The sequence below is a fragment of the Oncorhynchus mykiss genome, chromosome 8 (genome assembly GCF_013265735.2).
Source record: "Oncorhynchus mykiss isolate Arlee chromosome 8, USDA_OmykA_1.1, whole genome shotgun sequence".
In the NCBI taxonomy this organism is placed as follows: domain Eukaryota; kingdom Metazoa; phylum Chordata; class Actinopteri; order Salmoniformes; family Salmonidae; genus Oncorhynchus; species Oncorhynchus mykiss.
The window spans coordinates 53185216-53206822 of NC_048572.1; the positions used below are offsets into that span (position 1 = coordinate 53185216).

The following is a 21607-nucleotide window of genomic DNA, read 5'->3' on the forward strand; positions in this document are numbered from 1 at the left end:
CAAGATTTGTGCAACAGTCCGGCGTCCTTCTTGAGGATGATGCTCAGCATTTTTGGTGACCTCAACTTTTCCAGCCTTCTGCGCTACCTGGATGATGTGCTCGTCTTTCCTCCTTCCGAGTAAGAGTCTTTGCGATGCCTTGAAGTTGTGTTCAGTCAATTGAAAGCTATCACAGAAGAAGTGTCACTTTTTGTGCAAGTCTGTGAGGTTTCTGGGCCATACCATCGACAGCACTGGTGTCTGTTGACCAGGAGAAGATCAAGGTAATCTCAGGCTTCAAGAAGGAAGATCTGATCAAAGACGACGCCTGCACACCATCACAGAAGAGAGTGAGATCCTTCCTAGGGATGGTCCTTTACTACCAGCACTTTATCCCCGGATGTTCCTCCATCGCAAAGCCCCTCTTCACCCTGCCTGTGGGACAGAAACGTCACCCCACTTCTAGGTTTGGAAATGTGTAGACTGGAAGTGGATTAAAGACTGATAGTCTATGGTACAACAAATTGTAAACACCAAAGGGCATTGATTGGACAGAGTCCCCTGTTATTGATAAGGGAATCAACTTAGGTGTTGAAAAGTTGTAGTTATTTTCATACTATCCACACTTCCTTCTGCATTCCCCCTCAAACATCACTGTATCCATGTGGAAGAGGTAGGTTACAAAAACATATTCAACCCTATATGTTAATACACAGATATTGAGTTTATATTGTCACTGACATTGTAATATTATGATCTTCTACCAGTATATTGGGATATTTATGCATTCCTTCACTTTTCATCTGTTGATTTGTGAACGCTGTACATGCTAGCTAGCTAGCTAGCTAGCTAGCTAGCTAGCTACTGTACTTTCTACTGTATGCTACATGTTGTCATTGGGCTAGCATGGCTATTCAAGTCCCCTGTTGTTCATTTGTACTTTACAAAGGAGTTGGTTCACAAGGGCAGCACAACATTTCATTTATGGATGTTTGTTTCTTTATCAGGTATGTCAGGTTTTTGTTTATGATATTTTGACAATCTTTTACTGTTAGTTTGTAAGTGCACGTCATGTACTAATTGTACGTAATGCCTGGCTGTCGTTTATGAAAGTTGGCTATCCAAGGCCCATAGGTTATACTGTACATTGCACTATATTGTATCATCTAGGTAGACGATTGTTATTCTTATTTGCGGACCTGTCTACAGTATCTATTGTGGAAGAGAGGAGTTGGTGCATAAGGGCAGCACAACATTTCATTTATGGGTGTTAGTTTTTTTTATCAGAATAAAAGATCAACACCAACCCTGATCTTTTGGTCATACAGTGCATTCGAAAAGTATTCAGACCCCTTGACTTTTTCAACATTTTGTTACGTTTGTCTTATTCTAAAATGGATTTAAATAGTTTTTTTCCCCTCACCAATCTAAACACAATACCCCATAATGCCAAAGCAAAAACAGTGTGGAAATTCTTACACGGGGACATTGAAAGTCAATCTTAAATTAATCATGGTTTATTATCAGTGAGCTGGAGAGGTTCCAACCAACTCAATGCACCATTGTACACATGTCAATCTGGAGCTCTGCCTGGGCAGACCCAGCAGTTGTCTTATATACGGCTATACACAGACAAGTTATATTTGCATGATTTAGCATAATTCAGAATTACCATCTTGTTTCATTCATGTGACTGACCAATACTGTTTCATAACATGTGACAGACCAACACCTCTTGAGGCTTCTTCTCTCTAAGCTGAGACCTTGAAACTGAGATATCGTTCGTTCTCAAAACCAGGTCTGGGCGTACTGCCAAATAGCAGCTACTGATAGTGAGGATTTGTACAGTCAGACGCTTGCATGAACACATACATTGGTTTATATATACATGAATAGAACACAGACATTAGTTTTAAGAAAAGCACAAACATAAAAATTCCATTACAAGATGTTTTTTAGAAATGTTTGCTAATTTATACAAAGTAAAAAATGGAAATACCACATTTACATAAGTACTCAGAACCTTTACTCAGTACCTTGTTGAAGCACCTTTAGCAGCGATTACAGCCTCTAGTCTTCTTGGGTATGAGGCTACAAGCTTGGCACACCTGTATTTGGGGATTTTCTCCCATTCTTCTCTGCAGATCCTCTCATGCTCTGTCAGGTTGGATGGGGAGCGTTGCTGCAGAGCAATTTTCAGGTCTTTCCATAGATGTTTGATCGATCGGGTTCAAGTCCGGGCTCTCGCTGGGCCACTCAAGGACATTCCGAGACATTCCCGAAGCCACTCCTGCATTGTCTTGGCTGTGTGCTTAGGGTCGTTGTCCTGTTGGAAGGTGAACCTTCACCCCAGTCTGAGGTCCTGTGAGCTCTGGAACAGGTTTTCATCAAGGATCTCCTTGGACTTTGCTCCGTTCATCTTGCCCTCGATCTTGACTAGTTTCCCAGTCCCTGCCGCTGAAAAACATCCCCACAACATGATGCTGCCAAACCATGCTTCACCGTAGGGATGATGTTCTTGATCATCTCCCGGGCGGACAGCTCTAGGAAGAGTCTTGGTGTTTCCAAACTTCTTCCATTTAAGAATGATGGAAGCCACTGTGTTCTTGGGGGCCTTCAAGGCTGCAGATATTTTTTGGTACGCTTCCCCAGATCTGTGCCTCAACACAATACTGTCTCGGATTTCTACGGACAATTCCTCATGGCTTGGTTTTTGCTCTGATATTCACTGTCACCTGTGGCACCTTTATAGACAGGTGTGTGCCTTTCCAAATCATGTCCAATCAATTGAATTTACCACAGGTGGACTCCAATTAAGTTGAACAAACATCTCAAGGATGATCAATGGAAGCAGCATGCACCTGAGCTCAATTTCGAGTCTCATAGCAAAGGGTCTGAATACTTATGTAAATAAGGTATTTCTGTTTTCTATTTGTAATAAATTTGTAAAGATTTTGAAAAACCTGTTTTCACTTTGTTATTACGGGGTATTGTGTGTAAATTGATGAGGAAAAACATTAATTTAATCAATTTTAGAATTATGTGACTTTATCCACAAAACAAAATGTGGAAAAAGTCAAGGGGTCTGAATACCTTCGCAGAGGGAACCTACACCGGTCAAACCAACATCACAGCGGAAAGTTTCCAACACGTTGTGGAATGCCCCGAATAATCCAGGTTGTTCTGGAGGCAAAGGCGGTTCTGACCTGATTCTAAATGGGTGTACCTAATAAACTGTCCGTTGAGTTGGGTGTTTTATTTATTTATTTGTTATTTCACCTTCATTTAACCAGGTAGGATAGTTGAGAACAACTGCGACCTGACCAAGATAAAGCAAAGCGGTGTGACACAGACAGTTACACATGGAGTAAACAATAAACAAGCCAATAACACAATAAACAAGTCAATGACACAGTAGAAAAAAAGTGTATATACAGTGTGTGCAAAAGGCAGGAGGAGGTTGGCAATAAATAGGCCATAGGAGCGAATAATTACAATTTAGCAGATTAGCGCTGGAGTGATAAATGAGCAGATGATGATGTGCAAGTAGAGATACTGGTGTGCAAAAGAGCAGAAAAGTAAATAAGATAAAAACAGTATGGGGATGAGGTAGGTAGATTGGGTGGGCTATTTACAGATGGACTATGTACAGCTGCAGCGATCGGTTAGCTGCTCAAATAGCTGATGTTTAAAGTTGGTGAGGGAAATAAACGTCTCCAAATTCAGCAATTTTGCAATTCGTTGAAATGTAGGTATGTTGAATTTCATATTTGATTAGACATGTTATTTGACCTTGTTTTAATGTTGATAGTAAAATGGTGTTTGAATATTCAATGTCATGCTGTCAACCTAAATAGAGGTATATTGAAATAAAATGTAAAGCCACAGTCCAATGATTCCTGCCTGAACAGTGACTCCTGGTACACTGCTCAAAAAAATAAAGAGAACACTAAAATAACACATCCTAGATCTAAATGAATGAAATATTCTATTTTATTTACATAGTTGAATGTGCTGACGACAAAATCACACAAAAATTATCAATGGAAATCAAATGTATCAACCCACGGTGGTCTGGATTTGGAGTGACACTCAAAATTAAAGTGGAAAACCACACTACAGGCTGATCCAACTTTGATCTAATGTCCTTAAAACAAGTCAAAATGAGGCTCAGTAGTGTGTGAGGACTCCACGTGCCTGTATGACCTCCCTACAACGCCTGGGCATGCTCCTGATGAGGTGGCGGATGGTCTCCTGAGAGATCTCCTCCCAGACCTGGACTAAAGCATCCGCCAACTCCTGGACAGTCTGTGGTGCAACAGTCTGTGGTTGGTAGATGGAGCGAGACATGATGTCCCAGATGTGCTCAATTGGATTCAGGTCTGGGGAACGGGCGGGCCAGTCCATAGCATCAATGCCTTCCTCTTGCAGGAACTGCTGACACACTCCAGCCACATGAGGTCTAGCATTGTCTTGCATTAGGAGGAACCCAGGGCCAACCGCACCAGCATATGGTCTCACAAGGGGTCTGAGGATCTCATCTCGGTACCTAATGGCAGTCAGGCTACCTCTGGCGAGCACATGGAGTGATGTGCGGCCCCCCAAAGAAATGCCACCCCACACCATGACTGACCCACCGCCAAACCGGTCATGCTGGAGGATGTTGCAGGCAGCAGAACGTTCTCCACGGCATCTCCAGACTCTGTCACGTGCACAGTGTGAACCTGCTTTCATCTGTGAAGAGCACAGGGCGCCAGTGACGAATTTGCCAATCTTGGTGTTCTCTGGCAAATGCCAAATGTCCTGCACGGTGTTGGGCTGTAAGCACAACCCCCACCTGTGGACGTCGGGCCCTCATACCACCCTCATGGAGTCTGTTTCTGACCGTTTGAGCAGACACATGCACATTTGTGGCATGCTAGAGGTCATTTTGCAGGGCTATGGCAGTGCTCCTCCTTGCACAAAGGCGGAGGTAGCGGTCCTGCTGCTGGGTTGTTGCCCTCCTACGGCCTCCTCCACGTCTCCTGATGTACTGGCCTGTCTCCTGGTAGCGCCTCCATGCTCTGGACACTACGCTGACAGACACAGCAAACCTTCTTGCCACTGCTCGCATTGATGTGCCATCCTGGATGAGCTGCACTGCCTGAGCCATTTGTGTGGGTTGTAGACTCCGTGGTCACCACCTGCAGAACCACTCCTTTATTGGGGGTGTCTTGCTAATTGCCTATAATGTCCACCTGTTGTCTATTCCATTTGCACAACAGCATGTGAATTTTGTCAATCAGTGTTGCTTCCTAAGCAAAAGTGTTGCTTCCTAAGTTTGATTTCACAGAAGTGTGATTGACTTGGAGTTACATTGTGTTGTTTAAGTGTTCCCTTTATTTTTTTGAGCAGTGTATATGAGGGGTAATGCACTTGAGAACAAGTTGACCATCCAGTAGCCTAACTCTTATGTACCCTGCTTAGCCTTGGAAACAAGTTGTTCAGCTGAGCTATCATGTCAACACATTTAGACATTGATCAGCTTCCATACTCACTTTTTTACACACCTAAATAGCAGTTAATATTTAAAATGAACTCCTATAACTTTTCTTACACAAGCTGTGTGTGAAAGTTAAATCGCCAGGAGTAAGGTTGGGTTTATGTAGGCTACATTGACGTCTGATTTGCCCAAAGGACATCATTTTAACGTGAAGCTAGGTATACTATCCTTTGTCTATGGTTGATTAGCTCTTTGGAAGTTTAGAAGTAGTTGCCATTAGCTTTATAAATAAGATTCCAACCAGCCATTAGTGCTTAAAAAAGACGCTATTGCTCTCTAAAGCCTTAGTAAACACTGTCTGTGTAAGAAACGCTATTGCACAGACAGAGGGCGCCTAGGAGGCGGCAATAAATAAAGGAGCAGAGACCGCAAAACATAACATTCTCAAACATCCGCTATGTTCCTTCCCACTATTCTGTGAATCTCAATTTCTCCACCCCTCACGGTTCGTTTGTTTTCCTCGCGACGCGGAGGAGAGTGTATTCATACGCGCAAGTAGGTGGAGAAAATAAAAAGTGAACGATATTGACTATAAGCGACAGCCAACACAGTGTGAAAGTGGCACCAGTTGGCATTCCCAAAGACCGTCGTTTGATCTGCTTTTCATAGCTGTCCCCATAGAGGGCTGTTACTGAGGGAGGTGTCCTCCTAGTTGGTGACGGTTACAGTAGGCGACACGGAGCCTGTACGTTGTCCTGGCCAGGTAAGTGTGTCGTGTCAGTCTACCTTGGAAGTCATAAGGGTTTATCAATAGGCCTATAACATTCACAGTTTTACGCGCTACAAAACGTTCAGAAAGATAACTGTTGCCATTCAAATGTTAGTCTTCATTTGTACTCCTGCGTCACCCATATTGACAACATAAAATATTGACATTGTTGCCAATTATGCGTGCATTCAGACACATTGTGTCACATTTCTAGCGTGCGTAATATGCGCATAAATTATTGCCGTGAGAATGGCATGCTATGATTTTGGGCGTCGACAGTAATCGCACTTCTGACCAAGAACGAGTTGCAATAGTCTAATTGTGTAATAGTACATTGTGCGGTTCATCTTTCCAATTCGACTTGGCGACTTGTTAACGAACCATTGTTAATCATATGCATACAGTAGATCATCAGATCTCTTGTGAAAAGGCAATACATAGCCAGCCTACTGTACTAAACCAGTTAGCCGAGCAACCATTACATGGCATTAGTCGACTAAATTCAACTCCAAGAGTTACGATGGAGTTGAGCAGCGGCTAGTCTGGGCGGACTGGAGCTCCGACATCACATACCATTTATTTTGATCGATTACTATGGATTTCAGCACCCAAAGAATAGCATGCAATATTGTCCAATTACAATCCGCACACACTAGTTGCAGCTCAACAACATCATTAATCGTGGAGTTGAGGTTAGTCGCTAACATGGCACATGACAGCTCTATGACGAATTCCACATTTTTAACCTATTAAAAAAAAGTGCACGATTGCATGCTCTTGGCTTCCTAAGGTAAGTTTGACAGACCTGTGAGCTCAGTTCTGTCCAATGTGTATCTTATCATCACAACAACAGCACTGACTTTGCAGCCTAGTCTCATAGACTAGGCGGAACATAGTAAAGGTAAATGCGTGCCTCTGAAATTAGTATGATATGTTACATTTGGTATGGTTACATAAGACAGATGGTTATTTATGGCAAAAAGGAAATAGGACGGCTGGTCGGGGTGGATGAGTGGGCGTATAACACAAACATGCAAGTTCAAATCTCATATGGACAACTTTAGCATTTTAGGTAATTAACAACCTTTCAGCTACATTCTAATTTTGAGCTACTTTGCAACTACTTTCATTGTTAGCTAACCCTTCCCGGAACCTTAACCCTTTTAGCTAACCCTAACCGGTTAACCTAACTCCTAAACTCAACCTTAAGCCTAAACCCTAGCCTAGCTAATGTTAGCCACCTAGCTAGAATTCTTAACATACTATATCATAAGTTTTTCAAATTCATAATAAAATATTATACGTTTGCACATTCTAAACATATAATATGAATTGTAATTTGTAAGATATCATACGAAATGGGTGATAGACATCCACAAATTAATACATACCATATGAAACGTAGCATATCATACTAAATGGAGTGTCTCAGATTTACATAGAGAATAATACGAAATGCTCTGAGACCAGTTTGGACTCTGAGATGGATGATGCAGCTGAAATATGGCCAGCACTGGAGCTCCTCTGCCAAGGCGTTTATACACAGAGAATAACCCACTATGTGTTCTCTCGCCCATCAAAGAGTGAACACGGGCACGGCATTGATCAGTGTTTAAGTTGAGGATGTATAGGCCTACATTATATCCTCTCACTCTGTGCCAGAAGACCAATGAGACCAACACATCAGTGTCATCCGTAATCACGCCCGACAGATTATCTCTCTCAAGGACTACATGTGAAGAGTTTAATTCCAAAACGCTATTTATCAATTTTCAGAAATGTTAGTAAATTAGATTTTTTTCTTTCAAGAGTTTATGAAAGAAACTGTTTTTTTTCTTTCTCATCTAATCATGGCATTGGGTTGTTCAATGACATGCATGTACAGTTGGAAGTCGGAAGTTTACATACACCTTAGGCAAATACATTTAAACTCCGTTATTCACAATTCTTGACATTTAATCTGAGTAAAAATTCCCTGTTTTACGTCAGTTAGGATCACCATTTTATTTTAGGAATGTGAAATGTCAGAATAATAGTAGAGAAAATGATTTATTTCAGCTTTTATATCTTTCATCACATTCCCAGTGGGTCAGAAGTTTACATACACTCAATTAGTATTTGGTAGCATTGCCTTTCAATTGTTTAACTTGGGTCAAACGTTTCAGGTAGCCTTCCACAAGCTTCCCACAATATGTTGGGTGAATTTTGGCCCATTCCTCCTGACAGAGCTGGTGTAACTGAGTCAGGTCTGTAGTTCTCCTTGCTCACAAATGCTTTTTCAGTTCTGCCCACAAATTTTCAATAGGATTGAGGTCAGGGCTCTGTGATGGCCACTCCAATACCTTGACTTTGTTGTCCTTAAGCCATTTTGCCACAACTTTGGAAGTATGCTTGGGGTCATTGTCCATTTGGAAGACCCATTTGTGACCAAGCTTTAACTTCCTGACTGATGTCACGAGATGTTGCTTCAATATATCCACATCATTTTAATTCCTCATGGTGCCATCTATTTTCTGAATTGCACCAGTCTCTAGTGCAGCAAAGCACCCCCACAACATGATGCTGCCACCCCTGTGCTTCACGGTTGGGATGGTGTTCTTCTGCTTGCAAGCCTCCCCCTTTTTTCCTCCAAACATAGCAATGGTCATTATGGCCAAACAGTTATATTTTTGTTTCATCAGACCAGAGGACATTTCTCCAAAAAAGTATGATCTTTGTCCCCATGTGCAGTTGCAAACCGTAGTCTGGCTTTTTTTATGGTGGTTTTGGAGCAGTGGCTTCTTCCTTGCTGAGCGGCTTTTCAGGTTATGTCGATATAGGACTCGTTTTACTGTGAATATAGATACTTTTGTACCGGTCTGCTGTTGTTCTGGGATTGATTTGCACTTTTCACACCAAAGTACGTTAATCTCTAGGAGACAGAACGCGTCTCCTTCCTGAGCGAGATGACGGCTGCGTGGTCCCATGGTGTTTATACTTGCGTACTATTGTTTGTACAGACGAACGTGGTACCTTCAGGCATTTGGAAATTGCTCCCAAGGATGAACCAGACTTTTCTGAGGTCTTGGCTGATTTCTTTTGATTTTCCCATGATGTCAAGGATAGAGGCACTGAGTTTGAAGGTAGGCCTTGAAATACATCCACAGGTACACCTCCAATTGACTCAAATTATGTCAATTAGCCTATCAGAAGCTTCTAAAGCCACGACATCGTTTTCTGGAATTTTCCAAGCTGTTTAAAGGCACAGTCAACTTAGTGTATGTAAACTTCTGACCCACTGGAATTGTGATACAGTTCTGTAAACAATTGTTGGAAAAGTTACTTGTTTCATGCACAAAGTAGATGTCCTAACCGACTTGCCTAAACTATAGTTTGTTAACAAGACATTTGTGGAGTGGTTGAAAAATTAGTTTTAATGACTCCAACCCAAGTGTATGTACATTTCAGACTTCAACTGTATATATTTTTTATTTAACCTTTATTTAACTAGGCAAGTTAGTTAAGAACAAATTCTTATTTACAATGACGGCCTAGACCTGCCAAACCCGGACGGCGGTTGGTCAATTGTGGGACTCCCAATCATAGCCAGTTGTGATACAACCTGGATTCAAACCAGGGTGTCTGTAGTGACACTTCAAGCACTGAGATGCAGTGCCTTAGACCGCTGCGTCACTCTGGAGCCCTGAGTAAGCCTTGAGGTGGTACCACCCAGCACATCTAGAAGGGAGTGTATTTCATACCGAACCCCACCCTTGAGATGACATAGAGGCACCTGATTTGAACCGCTAGGGGAAAATGGACAGATTTACTAAAAAATACCAAAAAATACAACTTTTTCAACAAACTCTCAAAATGAAGACTAGAATTTCCGTTTCACTATAATATCTGGTTTTCGATGAAAATCCTTTTTTTTTAATATATATACAGGATAAGAACATTCCATTCCAGGTTAACAATGGATATATAGCATTTTGCATCAAAACACATTCATATTTTACACAGACATAAAGTAACCATAAATATTAATTTCTTGAAAATTGGTGGATATAGTGTTTTTGAAATAAACTCTTCATGTGCTCATCTGTGGCCAGAAAAAGTCCCACAAGATAAGATTATTTTATCTTGACCCTCAATCGGGAACAGACAGGCTGCCACTGTTGGCACTGCCACTGGCATAATTGTTTTTCTATGAATGAGGGCGCTCTTCAGGGAAGGCTGTCTAGTCAAACCATGGCTTGTCTGGTCATAAGGCTCCCCAGCCTGTTCTTGGAATATCGGTCCAGTTACTGATAAAACAATTATTCTAAGAATGCTCCATTGTCATTCTAAGAATTTCCTGTAACTTCCAATTTGAGGTATTTATGACTACATACAGTGGGGAGAACAAGTATTTGATACACTGCCGATTTTGCAGGTTTCCCTACTTACAAAGCATGTAGAGGTCTGTAATTTTTTTATCATAGGTACACTTCAACTGTGAGAGGCAGAATCTAAAACAAAAATCCAGAAAATCACATTGTATGATTTTTAAGTAATACATTTGCATATTATTTGCATGACATAAGTATTTGATACATCAGAAAAGGAGAACTTAATATTTGGTACAGAAACCTTTGTTTGCAATTACAGAGATCATACATTTCCTGTAGTTCTTGACCAGGTTTGCACACACTGCAGCAGGGATTTTGGCCCACTCCTCCATACAGACCTTCTCCAGATCCTTCAGGTTTCGGGGCTGTCGCTGGGTAATACGAACTTTCAGCTCCCTCCAAAGATTTCTATTGGGTTCAGGTCTGGAGACTGGCTAGGCCACTCCAGGACCTTGAGATGCTTCTTACGGAGCAACTCCTTAGTTGCCCTGGCTGTGTGTTTCGGGTCGTTGTCATGCTGGAAGACCCAGCCACGACCCATCTTCAATGCTCTTACGGAGGGAAGGAGGTTGTTGGCCAAGATCTCGCGATACATGGCCCCATCCATCCTCCCCTCAATACGGTGCAGTCGTCCTGTCCCCTTTGCAGAAAAGCATCCCCAAAGAATGATGTTTCCACCTCCATGCTTCACGGTTGGGATGGTGTTCTTGGGGTTGTACTCATCCTTCTTTTCCTCCAAACACGGCGAGTGGAGTTTAGACCAAAACGCTCTATTTTTGTGTCATCAGACCACATGACCTTCTCCCATTCCTCCTCTGGATCATCCAGATGGTCATTGGCAAACTTCAGACAGGTCTGGATTGCGCTGGCTTGAGCAGGGGGACCTTGCGTGCGCTGCAGGATTTTAATTCATTTTCTTTGAGACTGTGGTCCCAGCTCTCTTCAGGTCATTGACCAGGGCCTGTCGTGTAGTTCTGGGCTGATCCCTCACCTTCCTAATGATCATTGATGCCCCACGAGGTGAGATCTTGCATGGAGCCCCAGACCAAGGGAGATTGACCGTCATCTTGAATTTCTTCCATTTTCTAATAATTGCAGCAACAGTTGTTGCCTTATCACCAAGCTGCTTGCCTATTGTCCTGTAGCCCATCCCAGTCTTGTGCAGGTCTACAATTTTTTTATCCCTGATGTCCTTACACAGCTATCTGGTCTTGGCCATTGTTGGAGTCTGAGGTTGGAGTCTGTTTGATTGAGTGTGTGGACAGGTGTCTTTTATACAGGTAAAGAGTTCAAACAGGTGCAGTTAATACAGGTAATGAGTGGAGAACAGGAGGGCTTCTTAAAGAAAAACGAACAGGTCTGTGAGAGCCGGAAGTCTTACTGGTCGGTAGGTGATCAAATACTTATGCCATGCAATAAAATGCTAATTAATTACTTAAAAATCATACAATGTGATTTTCTGAATTTTTGTTTTAGATTCTGTCTCTCACAGTTGAAGTGTACCTATGATAAAAATTACAGACCTCTACATGCTTTGTAAGTAGGGAAACCTGCAAAATCGGCAGTGTATCAAATACTTGTTCTCCCCACTGTACATAAGCTTTCATTGTAGCTTTAATTTTAAAACTACTACTAGTAATTTAATTTTAAAACTAGTATTAGTAGTTATATTTTAAAAATAGTAATTTCATTTTCAAACTAGTGGTAGTAATTTCACTTTGAATCTAGTAGTAGTAATTTCACTTTGAAACTAGTAGTAGTAATTTCACTTTGAAACTTGTAGTAGTAGTTTCACTTTGAAACTAGTAGTAATAATTTCACTTTGAAACTAGTAGTAGTAATTTCATTTTGAAACTAGTAGTAGTAATTTCACTTTGAAACTTGTAGTAGTAGTTTCACTTTGAAACTAGTAGTAGTAATTTCACTTTGAAACTAGTAGTAGTAATTTCACTTTGAAACTAGTAGTAGTAATTTCACTTTGAATCTAGTAGTAGTAATTTCACTTTGAAACTAGTAGTAGTAGTTTCACTTTGAAACTAGTAGTAGTAATTTCTTTAAAACTAGTAGTAGTAATTTCTTTGAAACTAGTAGTAGTAATTTCTTTGAAACTAGTAGTAGTAATTTCTTTGAAACTAGTAGTAGTAATTTCACTTTGAAACTAGTAGTAGTAATTTCACTTTGAAACTAGTAGTAGTAATTTCCCTTTGAAACTTGTAGTAGTAGTTTCACTTTGAAACTAGTAGTAGTAATTTCATTTTGAAACTAGTAGTAGTAATTTCCCTTTGAAACTTGTAGTAGTAGTAAATTCTTTGAAACTAGAAGTAGTAATTTCATTTTGAAACTAGTGGGAGTCATTTCTTTGAAACTAGTAGTAGTAATTTCACTTTGAAACTAGTAGTAGTAATTTCCCTTTGAAACTAGTAGTAGTAATTTCACTTTGAAACTAGTAGTAGTAATTTCCCTTTGAAACTTGTAGTAGTAGTTTCACTTTGAAACTAGTAGTAGTAGTAAATTATTTGAAACTAGTAGTAGTAATTTCTTTGAAACTAGTAGTAGTAATTTCATTTTGAAACTAGTAGTAGTAATTTCCCTTTGAAACTTGTAGTAGTAGTAAATTCTTTGAAACTAGAAGTAGTAATTTCATTTTGAAACTAGTGGGAGTCATTTCTTTGAAACTAGTAGTAGTAATTTCACTTTGAAACTAGTAGTAGTAATTTCCCTTTGAAACTAGTAGTAGTAATTTCACTTTGAAACTAGTAGTAGTAATTTCCCTTTGAAACTTGTAGTAGTAGTTTCACTTTGAAACTAGTAGTAGTAGTAAATTATTTGAAACTAGTAGTAGTAATTTCTTTGAAACTAGTAGTAGTAATTTCATTTTGAAACTATTCTGTCTTCCTTCCTTCCCGTTTTGGGCTGAAACTCTCAGGTTTGTGTACGAGGAAGGCCGAGCTTAGAGAATTAAACATTGTTTAGGGTTAGGCTATGTTTCTTCATACTGCAATGGATGCCATGCGATATTTGCTCGGTTGTTTGTGTGTGTTCTGCTTGCGAGGCCTCAAGTTCTTGTTGATACAGTTTAATACTAACAGTCTTGCCAGTGATCCAAACATGTGTGAACACACTCTCTCCAACTCACTTCCTCTCTTCCAGTCAGTCCACGTTTATGTGGGTGATTGATTAACCTTTAGTATTTAAATCTCTCTACCACGTATCTAGTATTAGTCAGAGGAAATGACTGCTCACTCCACAGCCTAATGCAATCCGTCAACTGTTGTCCCCAAGACAATATCATAATGCTGTGAAACAGTGGAACATCAATAGCACCTTTTCAGTTGAGTTTAAAGTTTAAGTTTAAAAATTATAATTTTAATTCAATAAATCCGACAATAGATTATTCGCCTTTATTAGTGCTTGCAAATCCAGAGTCACATTTCGTCTCACCCAAAACAATAGATTTGCCTAAGGAAATCAGTCAATTCAAATACATTAAGTAGGGCCTTATCTATAGATTTCACATGACTGGGATACAGATATGCATCTGTCGGTCACAGATACAGTATCAATGCCTAAGGAATCAATGCACCAACAGGGTAATATTTTACAGACAAAATTGTGTTATAACAACCTTTGTGCCCTGAGAGTTGTTTCTTTTTAGCCCCCCCTCCCTCAATTTTATAAAGAACTACATATTACTTCACAGGAAATGACATATAATAGATAAACACATCTTCCTCTCTGCAGGATGCAGGAAGTGTGTCTGGACTGATATTTTAATCTGATTTGAATGAAGACCAAACGCGTGCTGCACTAACTGAGGGGTTGTCGTAGCAACTATCTGAGATGGGTAGAAGCCGACTTCATTTTTCCTCCTAATTTGTGTAGTCATCATCTCCGGCGTTTTGTAACATGTTGTGTTTCGTCCTTATAACCCCTGTGTGACACTGTCTAGTCTAATGTATTCTTCTTCCCTTCCTTTCTAACAATTTCTCTCGCTATTTCCATCAGCTACATGGGTAATACTCCGTTTTGGTCATGTATTCTACACTGAACAAAAATATAAAAGCAACATGTAAATTGTTGGTCCCATGTTTCATAAAAATATAAAAGCAACATGTAAATTGTTGGTTCCATGTTTCATGAGCTGAAATAAAATGTCCCAGAAATGTTCCATATGCGCTGGCTAGGCCACTCCAGGACCTTGAGATGCTTCTTACGGAGCAACTCCTTAGTTGCCCTGGCTGTGTGTTTCGGGTCGTTGTCATGCTGGAAGACCCAGCCACGACCCATCTTCAATGCTCTTACGGAGGGAAGGAGGTTGTTGGCCAAGATCTCGCGATACATGGCCCCATCCATCCTCCCCTCAATACGGTGCAGTCGTCCTGTCCCCTTTGCAGAAAAGCATCCCCAAAGAATGATGTTTCCACCTCCATGCTTCACGGTTGGGATGGTGTTCTTGGGGTTGTACTCATCCTTCTTTTCCTCCAAACACGGCGAGTGGAGTTTAGACCAAAACGCTCTATTTTTGTGTCATCAGACCACATGACCTTCTCCCATTCCTCCTCTGGATCATCCAGATGGTCATTGGCAAACTTCAGACAGGTCTGGATTGCGCTGGCTTGAGCAGGGGGACCTTGCGTGCGCTGCAGGATTTTAATTCATTTTCTTTGAGACTGTGGTCCCAGCTCTCTTCAGGTCATTGACCAGGGCCTGTCGTGTAGTTCTGGGCTGATCCCTCACCTTCCTAATGATCATTGATGCCCCACGAGGTGAGATCTTGCATGGAGCCCCAGACCAAGGGAGATTGACCGTCATCTTGAATTTCTTCCATTTTCTAATAATTGCAGCAACAGTTGTTGCCTTATCACCAAGCTGCTTGCCTATTGTCCTGTAGCCCATCCCAGTCTTGTGCAGGTCTACAATTTTTTTATCCCTGATGTCCTTACACAGCTATCTGGTCTTGGCCATTGTTGGAGTCTGAGGTTGGAGTCTGTTTGATTGAGTGTGTGGACAGGTGTCTTTTATACAGGTAAAGAGTTCAAACAGGTGCAGTTAATACAGGTAATAGCCCCCCCTCCCTCAATTTTATAAAGAACTACATATTACTTCACAGGAAATGACATATAATAGATAAACACATCTTCCTCTCTGCAGGATGCAGGAAGTGTGTCTGGACTGATATTTTAATCTGATTTGAATGAAGACCAAACGCGTGCTGCACTAACTGAGGGGTTGTCGTAGCAACTATCTGAGATGGGTAGAAGCCGACTTCATTTTTCCTCCTAATTTGTGGGGGAAAAACAAATTCTGATTGGCTGGTTCAAGTTCTGGCTGAGTTACAGTTCATATAAGAAAATCAGTTAAGCTTTTTATGTAAAATTCTGTAATCTTTTATTTCAGCTCATGAAACATGAGACCAACACTTCACATGTTGCGTTTCTATTTTTGTTCAGTGTAAAATACCCTTCAAAAGTAATTCTAAGATGTCCGTTAGAAGGGGGATGAGAGGATTGATGAGAAGACAACAAAGAACAGCGGGATATGAAAAGGGGTTATTTTTGGATGCATGCAGCATTGTGCCACGTGCCGTCGCCGTGACCACATGAGTGGTTGCCATGTAGGAGCTGTCCCATGCAGAGACCTTTTCAGTGGACGAGCTTTGTCTTCCACCTGGTGCTCTCTCTCCCCCTCTCTTTCACGTACTGTACTTATGGTGAAGGAATGGTTCTCAATGAATTTACACATGCACTAACGCCACACACACACACACACACACACACAGCTGTTATGAAACAATGGCATTTTCATTTAATTTAAGGCAGTCTATGGGAAGCTCAGATCAATCCCTGGGCACTCATAGCCTGGCCTTTTGAATGCATCCGAGTGAGGTGAGCAGCTGTGGATACTGAGGGTAACGCCAATGATAACTGATTGCTTGTCCAAACCCAGGGAGGATGTCTTATTAATCATTATTAACTGGGTGGTTTGAGCCATGAATGCTTATTGGCTGAAAGCCGTGGTATATGGTCTGATATACCACGGCTTTCAGCCATTCAGCATTCAGGGTATGACAAAACATTTATTTATTTAAAATAAAAAATATATACAGTTGAAGTCGGAAGTTTACATACACTTATGTTGGAGTCATTAAAACTTGTTTTCGAACCACTCCACAAATGTCTTGTTAACAAACTATAGTTTTGACAAGTCGGTTAGGAAATCTACTTTGTGCATGACAAGTAATTTTTCCATCAGTTGTTTACAGACAGATTATTTCACTTATAATTCACTGAATCACAATCCCAGTGGGTCAGAAGTTTACATACACTAAGTTGAAAATGATGTCATGGCTTTAGAAGCCTCATAATTTGAGTCGATTGGAGGTGTACCTGTGGGTGTATTTCAAGGCCTACCTTCAAACTCAGTTCCTCTTTGCATGACATCATGGGAAAATCAAAAGAAATCAGCCAAGACCTCAGAAAAATAATTGTAGAATTGTAGTCTGGTTCATCCTTGGGAGCACTTTCCAAATGCCTGAAAGTACCACGTTCATCTGTACAAACAATGGTACACAAGTATAAACACCACGGGACCACGCAGCCATCATACCACTCAGGAAGGAGACGCGGTCTGTCTCCTAGAGATGAACGTACTTTGGTGTGAAAAGTGCAAATCAATCCCAGAACAACAGCAGAGGACCCTGTGAAGATGCTGGAGGAAACAGGTACAAAAGTTTCTATATCCACAGTAAAACGAGTCCTATATTGACATAACCTGAATGGCCGCTCAGAAAGGAAAAAGCCACTGCTCCAAAACCGCAAAAAATTGGGCACATGGGGACAAAGATCGTACTTTTTGGAGAAATGTCTTCTGGTCTGATGAAACAAAAATATAACTGTTTGGCCATAATTACCATTGTTATATTTGGAGGAAAAAGGGGAGGCTTACAAGCTGAAGAACACCATCCCAACCGTGAAGCACGGGGGTGTCAGCATCATGTTGTGGGGGCGCTTTGCTGCAGGAGGGACTGGTGCAATTCACAAAATAGATGGCCATCATGAGAAGGAAAATTACGTGGATATATTGAAGCAACGTCTCAAATGGATCTTCCAAATGGACAATGACCCCAAGCATACTTCCAAAGTTGTGGCAAAATGACTTAAGGACAACAAAGTCAAGGTATTGGAGTGGCCATCACAGAGCCCTGACCTCAATCCTATAGAAAATGTGTGGGCAGAACTGAAAAAGCATGTGCGAGCAAGGAGGCCTACAAACCTGACTCAGTTACACCAGCTCTGTCAGGAGGAATGGGCCAAAATTCACCCAACCTATTGTGGGAAGCTTGTGGAAGGCTACCAGAAACGTTTGACCCAAGTTAAACAATTGAAAGGCAATGCTACCAAATACTAATTGAGTATGTAAACTTCTGACCCACTGGGAATGTGATGAAAGAAATAAAAGCTGAAATAAACCATTCTCTCTACTATTATTCTGACATTTCATACTCTTAAAATAAAGTGGTGATCGTAACTGACCTAATACAGGGAATTTGTACTAAATTAAATGACAGGAATTGTGAAAAACTGAGTTTAAATGTACTTGGCCAAGGTGTATGTAATCTTCCGACTTCAACTGTACGTTGGTAACCAACTTAAATTAGCAATAAGGCACCTCTGGGGTTTGTGGTATATTGAAATATATATATATATATATACCATATGTTGCGTCGTGCTGAAGAACAGCCCTTAGTCATGGTATATTGGCCATATACCATACCCCCTCGGGCCTTATTGCTTAAATATAATACTATACTATTTATCACATAGTTAGCCCATAGGGTGGTTTGAGCCCTAGCTATTTCAGTGGATGATGCACACATTTCTACCAGCAAATGTGTTCAATTATATCCATGGTATGAAAGGGATAATTAACAAGGGGCTATGCATTCCATGCAAAATTTTCCATAGGATGCATAGCCCCTCCTTGATTATCCCTTCTCTGACACCATTTTGTGGGATTGTGAGAAGACTAGTACTAGCTAAGAGAGTGAAGGGTGGCTGTTTGACATAGCCTGCAGTCCATTTCCTTATTGTGCTATCTGGCAGTGTTTGTATAGTGATTTAGAACCACTGAGGTTGATACAGTGGATCCAATCCAAACCAAGGATCTCAGGAAGTGTGATATTCATTCCCTAAAGGCAGATATGTTAAACCAGTCTGAGGGGGATACAATATTGCTTCTTAATTTGTGGCTCCTGTCATAACAGTTGAGTCTCTCGTCCGGTCAGCGGCTCAGGCTAAAGTCAAGCTAACGTCAACATCCGTCTGTGGTTGATATGGAGCTCTGGGCTCAGACCACGACAAGTGTCCTCGTCACTGTTCTAATGCTTCTTCTTCATCATGTTGGAAGACTAGGGCCAGGATTCAATATAAGGCACGTTATAGAGCAACGCATTGCTCTTGACTTTGAAAGGTAATTTACGCTTGAGCTGAAATAAATGCGCAGCGTTTACCATGAATGCGATTTCGGAACCTCCTTGTTGTTCCGGCCTAGAAGTAGTGTTACGCCACAAGTTGCCAGGATAGGGCAGAGCCAATGTAGCCTTGAACTGGGTACAAAGATAAATAAGTATAGCACAGCACATGGTAGATTTCTAGTGAATACACAGCATTCCGGTTAGGTTCAGTGGATACGCAGCAAACTAGCACAGCAAACGTGAGGATGCCACACAAAAGTTCAAGTTAATTGCAATTTATTTAAAGAAATGTATATCTAACTAGGCAAGTCAGTTAAGAATAAATTCTTACTTCCAATGATGGCCTACACCGGCCATACCCGGATGACGCTGGGCTAATTGTGCACCGCCTTATGGGTCTCCCAATCACGGCCAGTTGGGATACAGACTGGATTCAAACCAGGTTATCTGTAGTGTCGCCTCGAGCACTGAGATGCAGTGCCTTAAACTGCTGTACCACTCAGGAGCAATAAGTACAACTACAGTTGTGACCAAACGTTTTGAGAATGACGCAAATATACATTTTCACAAAGTCTGCTGCCTCAGTGTCTTTAGATATTTTTGTTAGATGTTACTATGGAATACTGAAGTATAATTACAAGCATTTCATAAGTGTCAAAGGCTTTTATTGACAATTACATGAAGTTGATGCAAAGAGTCAATATTGCTGGTGTTGACCCTTCTTTTTCAAGACCTCTGCAATCTGCCCTGGCATGCTGTCAATTAACTCTGGGCCACATCCTGACTGATGGCAGCCCATTTTTGCATAATCAATGCTTGGAGTTAGTCAGAATTTGTGGGTTTTTGTTGGTCCACCCGCCTCTTGAGGATTGACCACAAGTTCTCAATGGGATTAAGGTCTGGGGAGTTTCCTGGCCATGGACCCAAAATATCAATGTTTTGTTTCCGGAGCTACTTAGTTATCACTTTTGCCTTATGGCAAGGTGCTCCATCATGCTGGAAAAGGCATTTTTCGTCATCAAACAGTTCCTGGATAGTTGGGAGAAGTTACTCTCGGAGGATGTGTTGGTACCATTCTTTATTCATGGCTGTGTTCTTAGGCAAAATTATGAGTGAGCTCACTTCCTTGGCTGAGAAGCAACCCCACACATGAATGGTCTCAGGATGCTTTACTGTTGGCATGACACAGGACTGATGGTAGCGCTCACCTTGTCTTCTCCGGACAAGCTTTTTTCCGGATGCCCCAAACAATCGGAAAGGGGATTCATCAGAGAAAATGACTTCACCCCAGTCCTCAGCAGTCCAATCCCTGTAGCTTTTGCAGAATATTAGTCTGTCCCTAATGTTTTTCCTGGAGAGAAGTGGCTTCTTTGCTGCCCTTCTTGACACCAAGCCATCCTTCAAAAGTTTTTGACTCACTGTGCATGCAGATGCACTCACACCTGCCTGCTGCCATTCCTAAGCAAGCTCTGTACTGGTGGTGCCCCGATCCCGCAGCTGAATGAACTTTAGGAGACGATCCTGGCACTTGCTGGACTTTTTTGGGTGCCCTGAAGCCTTCTTCACAGCAATTGAGCTGCTCTCCTTGAAGTTCTTGATGATCCAATAAATGGTTGATTTAGGTGCAATATTACTGGCTGCAATATCCTTGCCTGTGAAGCCCTTTTTGTGCAAAGCAATGATAACAGCACCTGTTTACTTGCAGGTAACCATGGATGACAGAGGAAGAACAATGATTCAAAGCACCACCCTCCTTTTGTAGCTTCCAGTCTGTTATTCGAACTCAATCAGCATGACAGAGTGATCTCCAGCCTTGTCCTCGTCAACACTCACACCTGTGTTAACGAGAGAATCACTGACATGATGTCAGCTGGTCCTTTTGTGGCAGGGCTGAAATGAAGTGGAAATGTTTTTTGGGGATTCAGTTCATTTGGATGGCAAAGAGGGACTTTGCAATTAATTACAATTAATCTTATCACTCTTTCTAACATTCTGGAGTATATGCAAATTCCCATCATACAAACTGAGGCAGCAGACTTTGTGAAAATTAATTCTCAACTTTTGGCCTTGACTGTACTAAATATATTATGGCACTAGGCAAATGTAGAATGTTCACAGCATGAAATGCAATAACAATTCTGCGCTTTACCTGGTTGTTCTCCAAGTTGCCAAGCAACAGCCAATATTCTTTACCTTAATTTCACTTTAACAATGAAGCTCAATAAGAACACTAAAAATTGCCCTTGCGGGAGAGCGGCATGGCAGCTTGGATCCCGACCACTGGCTTCGTCTCCCTATCTACCTATCAGCCCCCGAGCACACCATGTGTTCCTCTTTTAAAGGGAGCTCAATTACGGTGCATTCGTAAAGTATTCAGACCCCTTGACTTTTTCCAGATTGTGTTATTTTATAACCTTGTTCTAAAATTGATTAAATAATACATTTCCCTCACAAATCTACACACAAACTCCACAATGACAAAGCGAAAACAGGTATTTAGAAATGTTTGCAAATGTATTACTAATAAAAAACAG

The 21607-nt window shown here is 41.2% G+C and overlaps 1 protein-coding gene across 2 annotated transcripts in view; it reads left to right on the forward strand.

Annotated features, from left to right (window-relative positions):
* The first annotated feature begins 5889 nt into the window (after positions 1-5889).
* gng12a (Guanine nucleotide-binding protein GI/GS/GO gamma-12 subunit) overlaps positions 5890-21607 on the forward strand; it is a 58455-nt gene continuing 42737 nt past the window's right edge. Inside the window, exon 1 of one of the 2 annotated variants that reach the window (XM_021611250.2) lies at positions 5890-6224. The gene's annotated coding sequence lies outside the window, so the exon portion shown is untranslated. 2 annotated transcript variants of the gene reach the window in all.